Consider the following 12,695-nt stretch of genomic DNA (forward strand, 5'->3'; position numbering starts at 1 on the left):
TTACTCATAATTCACCACCTACACTCTGTAGATTAGGCACATGTTTGGCTAATAATCTCCGTGACTATTGGTATAGCCCAGCTCCAGATACTGACTACATCACACCCCTATCACCCAGGTGTAGTTGGGGGAGGGCCCGGAATAATGTATGCGACTTAGCTATAGGGCCAGAAGTCTAATAGTTTGGGGACTGATGGGTTCAGAAGGTGAACATCAGAACCACTCTGGCATATTATTTATAATTTCTGCTTACAGCAAAAGTTAAAAGCAGTCATTCAGACTCTAAATTACTGTATGTCCAGAATCACTGAGACCGAAGGCTCCAGAGTCCTTAAATGTGACTTCGTGAGATGAATAATGCTCTTTTAACCTCATAGATTTCCTCATCAATGGTGATCTTGCTGAAGTAGAGATGGACTCTTGGCCCACCAACATTTCTACTTGTTTTACCAGTGTTGCCTAAAGTATGACCAGATTTTCTCAATTTCTAAGAGCATTCATTTCAAGGGATTTATCTCATTTTAGGATATCTTAACAACTTGAGGCAAAGTCCTCCAGGGCTGTATCAGACATCTTTTCTTGGCATCCTACAGTGTGGATTATCAAACCAGTGTGTTAGTCTGGAACCTAGATCTTCTGTCTTTGGCTTTTTTCAGGATGACTTTTCTGCTCTGCTGTGGCAGTCCTTGAGAAATTGAAGTATTTTTTGTTCTCAACTTGTGTTTAACCATTTAAACCCATATTTCCCAGATTCTGCCTCTTGAACTCATTCTATCATTTTTCTAACCAAGCCATCAGTTACACTTGCAAAGTATACTCTGGTAGTATTTCATATATATCTGTGCTTAAAGCAGTTCATAGAAGACTATTTGCAGTTCTTTTTATAGTATTAATTTATTAATCCTCAACTAATCACTTCATTTTCTCCATGAAATTCCTAATTATAAGAACTTTTCAGATGAGGTACATGAAAGGATTGCATTGAAATAACACTGTGGTCACAATATTGGTGCCTAATTGGTGCCCAGATCCCAAAGTCCATGGTATAGTGTTGAGAGCCCAGTCTCACAAGTCCTACAGACTGCCTTTGACTATTGGCTCCTCGAAGTACCAGCTCTGTGATTTTGAGCAGATTTCTTAACCACCTTTTTTTTTTAATTAAAAATTTTTTTAAATTTATTTTTTACATATTTATTTTTGGCTGTGTTGGGTCTTCGTTGCTGTACGTGCCCCCCCACCCCCAAGCTGTGGCGAGCAGGGCCACTCTTTGCTGCCGTGTGCTGGCCTCTCACTATGGCGGCCTCTCCCACTGTGGAGCACGGGCTCCAGGTGCAGGGGCTTTAGCAGTTGTGGCGCACGGACTTAGTTGCTCCGCGGCATGTGGGATCCCCCTGGACCAGGGCTCGAACCCATGTCCCCTGCATTGGCAGGCGGATTCCCAACCACTGCACCACCAGGGAAGCCCTTCTTAACCTTCTTGACTCTGTTTCCTCATCTTTAAAGTAGGGATAATAATACATAATATGCATGGTTGTCAAGAATATTAAGTGAATTATATGTCAGTGGTCTGGCACTTTGCCTGACATTATAGCAGGTGTTTAATAAATGACAATTACTAATATTATGTTATTATGAAATCTTAACAGAATTGATAACTCAATGTGACACATTCTTATTTTGATTTTTTACACGTTTTCATCAAGAGAGAAGAGCATGATATATACCTCTTTTCATTTTTCTTCACTATTTGATCCCCTTTCCATGAGAATGTGGAGGTTATTGAAAGGTGCAGGGTGGTCTGTTGGATTCCTTTACTAACTCTGGGAGATCAGGGAGAAGGTTTTCATCTGTTTTAGGAAAAGAGTAGCTTTAAGGGAACAGTGAATGATAAATGAAAATACTAAAAAAAAAACTTGGTGAAAATTACTCTAGGTACATTTATTATTTGTCTCCTTTCTGTACATTCCACCTTCTGCAACAGCCCCTGATTTTCACGTCAGAATTCACCTATTTCCCATTCTTATTCCATGTGGTTGGGTGGAGTGGAAGGTCTAGCTTTGATTCTGAGGTGAAGAATGTCTCTTGGATATAATTGCTAACAGTAGGTGGGCATGTAACCTGGGCTGATTCAGGCAGAGTGAATCTCAGGACCCTTGTGGGAACCACCAGTAAAGAGACATCATTCCATGCTCCCCCACCCGCTACATCTTGAGCTTTGAACCTGGAAGCATGTAGTCTGAACTACTGCAGCCATCTTGCAACTATGTCAGCAGTCTGCCTGAAAATAGAGTCAGCAGAGAGGAAAGCAGAGCTAGAAATTAAGAGACTCCCTCAACCCTGATGATACCATTTGAGCCTTGGATTGAGTACTGTCTGCAAGACCCATGCAGAACTTTTTGATTACATGAACCAATAAATTCCCCTTTTCATTTAATAAAGTTTGAGTTGAATTTTTCTGTTACTTCAGATGGAAGTAGAACTAACTGCTATAATTGCTATTTGCTTTTTACTGTGTTCTGCACATATAATAAATATAAAAAACATAGCAACTAGGGCATGTTAAGGAAAGAGTGATAATAGAGAAAGGGGAGGAGGAGGAAAAACAAGCCCTCCCTGCCAACTCTTTCATGGCTTCCTTTTCCCTCCAAACCAAAGACTGAACCAATATTCGTCACATTATACTTTTTTTTAAGGATATATTCTTTTGTGAGCAAGAGTAGGGGCCTGCCTGAGGATGTTGGAAGCCTGCTTCTGGAACCCCTGCAGAAAGAGGAGTGTGTGTCTGTGGCTCCTGCCCTGTCCAACATTGGAAGCTACCTGGCAGTCTAAGCATGGTTCCTATTTAGAAGATGATTTAATTTTCCCTTGTCTAACTTTCCTTTTATCTTCTGAAGTCAGAGATCCAGAATCCATTTGTTCTTAGGTCTTTTATTCTTTCCTGTGCCTTCACTCTGCCCAAGGTGTTTTCCCCTTCTCATAGACAGTTTTGTGATCTTATAATATTACTTTTCATAGACTTTGACCCCAGACTTCTTGCTGACTTGAGACCATCAATGCCCAGGACACCAAGGACTTTTCTTTTTCTTTTTTCTTAAATTCTAGTTGTAGAGATTTGAGTTAATCATGTTCCTCACTTCATGGCATATTATCCTTTTTTTTTTTTTTAACAAGAAAAATGCTAAGCAGTGTGTTCATGGCCAAGTACAAAGTCAAAGCCTCAATTTCAATTTACCACCATGTATCAATTCTAGGATATGGTAAGGCTGTTATATTTGGCTAGAAAACCAGAATTCCAGTTCAATAACAAATTGTGTTGAATTTTATTGTAAGGATTAAAGATGTCTACTAACTCTAAAGGTCTAGTAACTGTCCTGTGAAACTAAGATAACTCTTTTAACTTAAAAATTTATATTATACATTGGATCAATTTATTTATCCGTGCATTCATTCATTTAATTTATATTTGTTAAACATGGCATATTATCCTTATTGGTCTATGCAGATTTTTTTGGAATGGTTCATTGATTGATTAACTTATATCCCCATTCTTCAGTCACATTCCTCTGTCCCTCACCCACTAGACAATTGTTCTAATGAGTTTACTGTATATCTTTTAATTTTGTATATGTTCTATAAAATATGCATTGTTATTTCTGTGTGCATGTTGTTTTCTTTTATGTACGTGCTATTATGTGGTAGATCTCATTCTGTTTCTTACCTTTTTCACTTAGCATCCCTCCTGCTCTATGTATATCTACCCCATTGCTTGTAACTGTGCCACCGATGTGTACCTATCTGTATAGTTATGTGCTTCCCCAGTAATGGACACTCAGATGGCTTGCAATTCCCCAGTATGAAAAACAATGAATATCCTTTTATGTTCATTAGGGATGTTTGAGAAGTGTTTTCTGAGGCTCTAAACACAAAAGTAGAGTTGCCTGGTGGTAGGGTATGTGTATGCTTGATTTGACAAAATACTGAGAGCACTCTTTGGAACAGCTGTACTACTTTACTTTTCTACCCAAAGTGTTTCCTAAACCCACATACACCCCAACCGACACCTAGCTTATCTAGTCTATTTCACTGTTATTTCCATTTGTGTTTCCCTAATTAATAAGTTTGAGTATCTCTGTGTATGTTTCTAAAGTACTTTGATTATCTGTTCCATAAATTGCCTGTTCAAATGTATTTCCCATTTTTCTGTTAATTTTTTTAGAAAGAGTTCCTTGTATATTCTTATATTAATCCATTGTTGGATGTAGACCCTGCAAGTAATTTCTCCCGATCTGTTACTTGTCTGTTAACTTTGTCATGGCACCTTTCACTGACCAGAAATCTTTAATTATGTTGTCATAAAAATAATCACTATTTAAAAAAATGTGTGTATATAAAGTTCTGTCGACAGTGTCCTTTCCTACCCAGAGATTACGAAGTTATTTTCCTCTATTTACTTTATAGTTTTATGTTTCTCATTTAGATCTTTATTGCATTTGCAGTCTACCTTTGATATAGCTTTAGGTAAAGATCCAATTTTATTTTACTCTATAGCATGAGCTAGGTTTGCAACTCCATTTATTAAGTAATCTGTCCTTCTCCCACTGATACATGGTGCCCGTTTTATTGTATATTAAATTCCCATATAAGCAAGGTTATATTTCTAAGCTCTCCATTATGTTTCACTGATTTATTGGTTGCAATAATATCACACTTTTTTATTATTATGACTATGGTATTTCTCAGTACCTCATAGGACATATTCTTCCTTTTTGCTCTTTTTTTGAAATGTTGACATACTTATTCATGGATCTTTATTCTTCCGTAAAAATTTTAGATAAAGTTATCACCTTTCTCAAAAAAATTCAAAAATAGTTGAGGTATTTGTGATTGTATTAAAATTATAGATTAATATGGGATAAATGGATATATTTATAATATTGTCATCACAACCAAGAGATGGGATGTCTCTTAATTTATTCAGATGAACTTCTGTGTTCTTTATTAGATTAAAAAATTTTCTCCCTGAAGGTATTATGTATTATCATTAATTTCTAGTTACATAGTATTTTTGTTGCTAGTCTGAATGATATCTTGTTTTTTAATACACTTTTTGATTGGTTACTTTTGGTGAGAAAGAAATGCTTTTAATTTTTGTAAGTTGACCTTACTCATAAACTTATTGAATTATTTTATTAATTGTAATAATTTGCTGATTTTATTTTTTTTCTAGCTAGAGGATCATATCATCTGCAAATAATGATGGTTTTCTCTCTCTCATTCTTTCCTCCAATCAATATACTTCTCCTTTATTTTTCTTTATAGCATTGGGCTGGTTACCTCATATTTTGTTAAATACTAACAGCAATATTGTCCCTGATTTTATTTCTGAAATGAATGCCTCTAAACTTGCTTCATTATTATGAGATATACTGTAAGTTTTTGATATATAATCTTTGCCAAGTTGATAAACTTCCCATCTACTTCTAGTATGAGTTTTTAACTCTGATATGCATTGAGATTTTTCAAATACATTTTCTACTTTATTGAGATAAACAGATTATTTTTCTCTTTTAGCATATTAATGTGGCAAGTTACAAAGGTAGATGATCTGATTTTGAATCACTTTTGCATTCTTGGTATAAACCTTGGTTGATCATGATATTATTTTTAAATGTGCTGTCAGATATGGTTACCTAATATTTTATTTATAATTTTCTGAATATACTTTTATAAATTATATGGGATTATAATTTTCTTTTATTGTAATACTCATATCTAGTTTTAGAATAAAGATTATGCTATTTTATAAAATTATCTGGGTAGCTTTTACTCTTTTTCTTTTCTGAAAGAATTTGTATAATATGAACTAAGTCTTTAAAATTCTGGTAAAATTCACTAAAAATCTTGTTGTGAATTTATTTTAAGGTAGGAAGAAAAGACTTTCAATTATTATTTAAATTTTTTCAATACTTATTGGCCGACTGAATTTATTCTTGCATCAGTTTTGGCAATTTATATTTTTTATAGGAATATATCCTTTTAATCTAAATTTTCAAATGTGTTACCTTATGTTCAGTGGTCATGTCTCCTTTTATATATTTGCTATATTTGTTTCTCATCTTTTTTAGTGTTATATCAGTGTTGGCAGAGCTCTGTCCATCTTATTAATCATTTCAAAGAAATAGCTTTTTAAAATTAATCCCCAATCCTTTTGTTCTTTAATTCATTGATTTTTGACTTTATTCTTTTGTTCCTTCTTGCTCTTTTCCCATGCCTTTATCTGAATGTGTAGCACATTTATTTTTACCTTTTTTTCCTGATATGTATATTTAATGCCATGAATTTCCCTCTAAGAACTGTTTGATCTCTGTTCCACAAATTTTGATATGCAGTATTATCATCATAATTTAGTTCATAATTGTTTCTCCATTCTCTTCATAATTTTTTTTAACCCAAAAACTAGATGGAGTTGTCTGATTGAGCTATCAGTTTCTGAGAGAGCATGTTAAAATTTGAAAATCATATTTATTTATTCATCTATTTTTCCCTGGAATTGTTTTAGTTGTCTGTTACATTTTAAGCCTGATTATTAGGTACCTATATATTTTGACAGTTATGTCTCCTTTGTTTTTTTATATTTTCCAAAATATCTTTTTCATATACTAAGAATTCTACTCCAATGTTATTTAGTCCATATTTGCTTGATTTATTTTTTATCATTTTATTTTCAACCATTCTGTGCCTTTGTCTTAAGCATGTCTTTTGTAGACACCATGTGTTGAATCTTTTTTGTGTTATCAAATCTGAAATCCTCTGTCATTTCATTGGTTAGTTTAGACCATTTACATTTTTGAAATTATGGTAATAGTAAGACATTTCTGCATCCCATTTCATACTCTTCCTTTGTAGTTTTTTCCCATGATAAAATGAGTGGTTTTATATTATAACCTTTTATATTAATGGATATAAATGCTGGAGAAATAAATAACTGTTATTTAGCCATATATTATTTACTAGAGATATACATAAAATAAAATTATAAATAAAGGATAAAAAGAGAGGGATGGAAATGATATGCCACATAAACATTAAAATTAGTATCAGATAAAATAGAATTAAAAGTGAAACATACTGGTAATTAGAGGTATAACATATTGGTGAAAGGAAAAATTCACAAAAATATCTGCGAAGAACTTTTAACCCCTAATACTTTGTTTTGAGGTATATAAATTAAGAACTAATTAAAATAAAGAAAAAAATGGAGAAGTCTACAATTATAGTAGGTGACCTTCATACTTTTGTTAGAAGTCAAAATCATCAAGTGAAAAAGATATAGAAGACTTGAATAATACAGCTAACAAGCTTTTATAGGTTAGGAGATATATATTAAACTCTGCTTTCAACAGAGAATACACGTTCTTTTCAATAGCACATGCAAAATTAATAAAAGTTGATCATATACCAAATTACACAGGAAGTGTCAACAAACTGCAAAAATTGGATATAAAAAATACCACATTAATTTACTACAATAAAAAAGTAGAAATCAACATTGAAGAATAGGTAAAACAAAATAAAAACCAAATATTCCATATATCTGGAAATGTTAAAATCGCACATATAGAAAACAACATATAGAATTCTAGGTACTTCATGAGACACACAGAAAATAAAAATGGAGATGAAAAAATATTTAGAATAGAATGACCACTAAAGCAGTATATTTAAAATCCATGAAATGCAGGTAAAGAACTCAAAGGAAAATTTACTGCCTTAAAGATATTAACTGCAAAGAAAAGTGTAAGAACGTAAACTAAACTTTCAAGTAGAAAAGGAATGGTGAAACAAGCCCAAAAGAAATAGAATGAGGAAAATAATAAAGATAAAAGCAGAAATTGATAGAGAAAAGTTATATTTCTCCCCCAAACCATGGGCATTCTTTTAAAAGAATAATAACATAAATAAAGAGAAGAATAACCATAAAAATGACTTTAAAGAACAGTAAAAAAGCTAAGGGGGGGGGTCTTTCCTGGTGGCACAGTGGTTAAGAATCCGCCTGCCAATGCAGGGAACATGGGTTCGAGCCCTTGTCCGGGAAGATCCCACATGCTGCGGAGCAACTAAGCCCGTGCACCACAGCTACTGAGCCTGCACTCTAGAGCCCGTGAGCCACAACTACTGAGCCTGCGTGCCGCAACTACTGAAGCCCACGTGCCTAGAGCCCATGCTCCGCAAGAAACCACTGCAATGAGAAGCCTGCACATTGCAACGAAGAGTATCCCCCACTTGCCACTGGAGAAAGCCCTCGCCAAGCAGCGAAGACCCAACACAGCCAAAAAGAAAAAAAAAAGAAAAAAAAAAAGCTAGCAGGAATAGCTACAGGTAAAATAATGATTTTAAAATAAGGTGGTATGAGCAATTAAATACTAATAAAGTTGAAAATGACATGGATACTTTTCTAAGAAAATATAAACCACCAAAGTTAGCCCAAGAAACCTATTTCTGATTCTTTCTATTTTGACTATGAGAGACTGACTATTCCAAGCTCTCCGAAGGCAGGAGGCCCAGTACTTTTTTGAGCTAGATTTGCTAAACCTTCAAGAAATATTGTATATGAACTATTCCAGGGCACAGAGAAGAGTGAAAATTTCTCAACCAACTTTTTCAGGTTAGTTTAACCTTGACATGAAAATTATATAATAAAAGCCCTAGGAAAGAAAACTGTAGATCAATTTTACTTATGAACACAGAATTGCAAATATCCTAATAAAATATTAGTGTATCAAATCTAGGAGAGTATCAAAAATATTTAATAAGGACCAAATGAAGTTTACCAAAAGATTGAAAGCTCAGTCTTTGAAAATCAATCATACAATTCATAAAATAAATTGAAAAGAAAGGAGAATATCCATATAATCATCTCAATAGATTGAAAAAAAGCATTTGATAAAATTCAAAACTTATTTATGGTAAAAATTTCAGCAAACTAGGAATAGAAGAGAACTTCTTTAATCTGATAGATGTTATTTAATAGAGACCTATGGCAAACATTATACTGAAACATACCATTGATGAGACAAGGATGCCTGCTATCAATACTAATACTTCATAGTCTTAACCAATAAGAAATGAGGTAGCAATTCCACTTCTGGATAGATACCTGAAAGAATTGAAAGCAGGTTCTCAAAGAGCTATTTGCATACTTAAGTTCATAGCAGCACTTTTCACTGTAGCCAAAATGTAGAAACAACCCAAATGTCCATTGACAGATGAATGGATAAATAAAACACAGTCTCTACATACAATGGAATATGATTCAGCCTTAGAAAGGAATGAAATTCTGACAGAATGCCAAAACATGGATGAATCTTAAAACAATATGCTGAGTGAAATAAGCCAGACACAAAAGGACACATATTGTATGATTTCACTTATATGGGGTACCTAGAGCAGTCACATCCATAGAGACAGAAATAGTCTGTCTCTGGAATAGTATGTTAGAGGTAGCATTTCAAATACATGGGGAGAGGACGTTATTGAAAATGGCATGATGCAATTTTCTACTGGTATGTTAAAACCAAATAGATGCCTCTATAGAATGGTGGTTGTCAGGGGTTGAGGGGAGGGGGAATGGGAAGTTATTATTTAATGAGTATAGAGTTTCAGTTCTGGCAAATGGAAGTGTTCTGGAGATGGATGGTGGTGACAGTTACACAACAATGTGAATGTACTAATTCCACTGGACTGTACAATTAAACTCCGTTAAAATGGTAAATTTTATTTTATGTATATTTCACTACAATAAAAGTAAGAAATGAGGCATAAATATGGAAAAGGTAGATAATTCACTTATCAGTTTCAGACAAAATGTACCCAAGAAAATTAATTGACAAATATTCAAAGAAAACAATAAAGTACAGCACATTAACTAAATATACAATTAGCATAAACAAATTAGTAGCTTCCTAAAAATTGCCAATTCAAAAATATAATAGAAAAATCCCATGTACATTAACAACAAAAATATAAAGTGTCCCCAAGTAAACCTAATGAAAAAGTGCAATATCTTTATAGGAAAAAAAAACTTACAGAGAGATATAAAAGAAAACCTGAATAAATTGAGAAATGGTTAAATGGTCATTTGTCTCCAAATTAATAAAAAAATTAAATGCAATTCCTTTTAAAATCCTTGAAGATTTTCAGTAGAATCTGACGAAATGATTCTATAATTCATATACAGTATAAATATAAAGGAAAAGTCAATATATCTTTGGAATAGAAGAACAAAGTGTGGAGAAATTGGCCCCTAGTGATCTAGACATTTTAAAGTTTTAATTGTTAAAGAATGGTGTGGAAGGGCAAATAAACAATGGGGTAGAGGAGAAAGCCAGAAACAGACCTACCTATAGGGATTTTGGAATAGTGTGTTAGAGGTAGCATTTCAAATACATGGGGAGAGGACATTATTGAAAATGGCAGGATGCAATTTTCTCCTGTTATGTTAAAACCAAATAGATACCTCTATAGAAAATCAGATCATGCCCCATACAAAAATAAATTCCAGATGGATAAAGGACCTAAACCACAACCACAACCAAAACAAAACTAAGCAAATAAAACTCTTAAATTATTTGAAGATGTAAAGGAATGAAAAATATCTTTTGTTTCTAGGAGAGAAGGTTTTCTTGAATATGTCCCCCAAAGCTGAATTCATAAAGAAAAGGGTAGGGCTTCCCTGGTGGTGCAGTGGTTGAGAGTCTGCCTGCCGAGGCAGGGGACACGGGTTCGTGCTCACTGGCTAGGCCTGTGAGCCATGTCCGCTGAGCCTGCACGTCCGGAGCCTGTGCTCCGCAACGGGAGAGGCCACAACAGTGAGAGGCCCGCGTACTGCAAAAAAAAAAAAGAAAGAAAAAAAAAAGAAAAGGGTAGATACATTTGGTTACATAAAAGTTCCAAATTTGTATTTGACAAAAGACACTCTAAGTTAAAAGAAGCTTTGAATTGGAAGAAAATACCAGCAACATATTTAACAAGTAATGTGTTGGTATTCAAATTACATTGAGATAACCTAGATAAGATAACCTAATAGTAAAAGGATCAAGGATTAAAATAAGTATTTCATAGAAAAGAAAACTCTTTACACGTCTTTTTACCTTGTGTATCCCTTAGCTAATATTGTAATCATAGTTATTTTTACTACTTTTGTATTTTAACCTTTATACTAGCTTTATAGATGGTTAATCAACCACCTTTACTATATATTTACCTTTCCAGTGAGATTTATCCTTTTTTATGTTTTATTATTAGTAATTAGCTCTGTTCTTTTCAACTTAAAGAAATCTCTTTAACATTTTTTTTTTGTAAGGCAGTTTAGTGGTAATGAACTCTTTTAATGTTTACTTGTCTGGAAAAATCTTTGTCTCTTATGTAGTTGTGAATGATAAGTTTGTAGAGTAGAGTATTCTTTGTTGGAAGTTTTATCTTTCAGCACTTGGAAAATATAATGCCACTCCCTTCTGGCTTGCAAAGTTTCGGCTGAAAAAAACCTGCTAATAGTCTTATGGGAGTTCCCTTGTACATAACAAGTTGTTTTTCTCTTGATGCTGTTATGATTCTCTCCTCATCTTTAACTTTTGATATTTTAACTATAATGTGTTTTGGTGTGGGTCTTTTTGGATTCCTTTTAATGTGACTCTCTGGGATTCCTGGATCTGGATGTCTGTTTTCTTCCCCAGGTTAGGAAAATTTTCAGCCATTATTTCTTCAAATAAGATTTCTTCCCCTTTAAAGATGTAAAATGTGACATCAGAAACATAAAATATAGGGTCAGGGAGATTAAAACTGTTGAGCTTTAAAATGGGATGAAACTTAAGTTGTCATAAAATTAAAAAGGGCTGTTAAAGATACACATTGTTGTATGTAAGCCTCATGGTAACCACAAAGCAAAAACCTATAGTAAATATATAAAAGATAAAGAGAAAGAAATATAAGCATATCACTAAAGAAAATAATCAAACCACAAAGGAAGAGAGCAAGAGAAGAAGAAAGGAACAGAGAAGATGTACAAAAACATCCAGAAAACAATTAACAAAATGGAAGTAAGTACATACTTAACAATAATTACTCTAAATGTAAATGCACCAATTTTTCCAATTAAAAGACATAGAGTGGCTTAATGGATAGAAACAGGACCCAGCTGTATGCTGCCTACAAGAGACTCACTTTCATTTTTTAAGTTTTATTTATTTATTTATTTACTTATTTATTTATTATTAGTTTCGCCACACAGCATGTGAGATCTTAGTTTCCTTACTGGGGATCGAACCCGTGCCCCCTGCAATGGAAGCTCAGAGTCTTAACCACTGGATCACCAGGGAAGCCCCAAGAGACTCACTTTAGATGTAAGGAAACACACAGACTAAAAGTGTAGGTAAGGAAAAAGGTATTACATACAAATGGAAATGAAAAGAAAGCTGGAGTAGCTATACTTATGTCAGACAAAATAGACTAAAGCAAAGACTGTAATAAGAGACAACAACACACACCCCCCCCAAAAAACAAGCTCACAGATTCAGAGAGCAGATTTGTGTTTCCCAGAGGTGGAGGCAGTGGGGAGGAGAGTGAGAGAAATGGGTGAAGGGGGTCAAACATTAAAAAAGTTTAAAAAAAATCTATCTATGTTCAAGCTCAATGAATAG

The 12,695-nt window shown here is 33.8% G+C and overlaps 1 protein-coding gene across 1 annotated transcript in view; it reads right to left on the minus strand.

The window, feature by feature from the left end:
- The window catches only part of LOC132425088 (filaggrin-2-like), a 73,221-nt gene that overhangs the window by 44,141 nt on the left and 16,385 nt on the right, over positions 1 to 12,695 (minus strand).

This window comes from Delphinus delphis, chromosome 1 (genome assembly GCF_949987515.2).
Source record: "Delphinus delphis chromosome 1, mDelDel1.2, whole genome shotgun sequence".
Taxonomy (NCBI): Eukaryota; Metazoa; Chordata; class Mammalia; order Artiodactyla; family Delphinidae; genus Delphinus; species Delphinus delphis.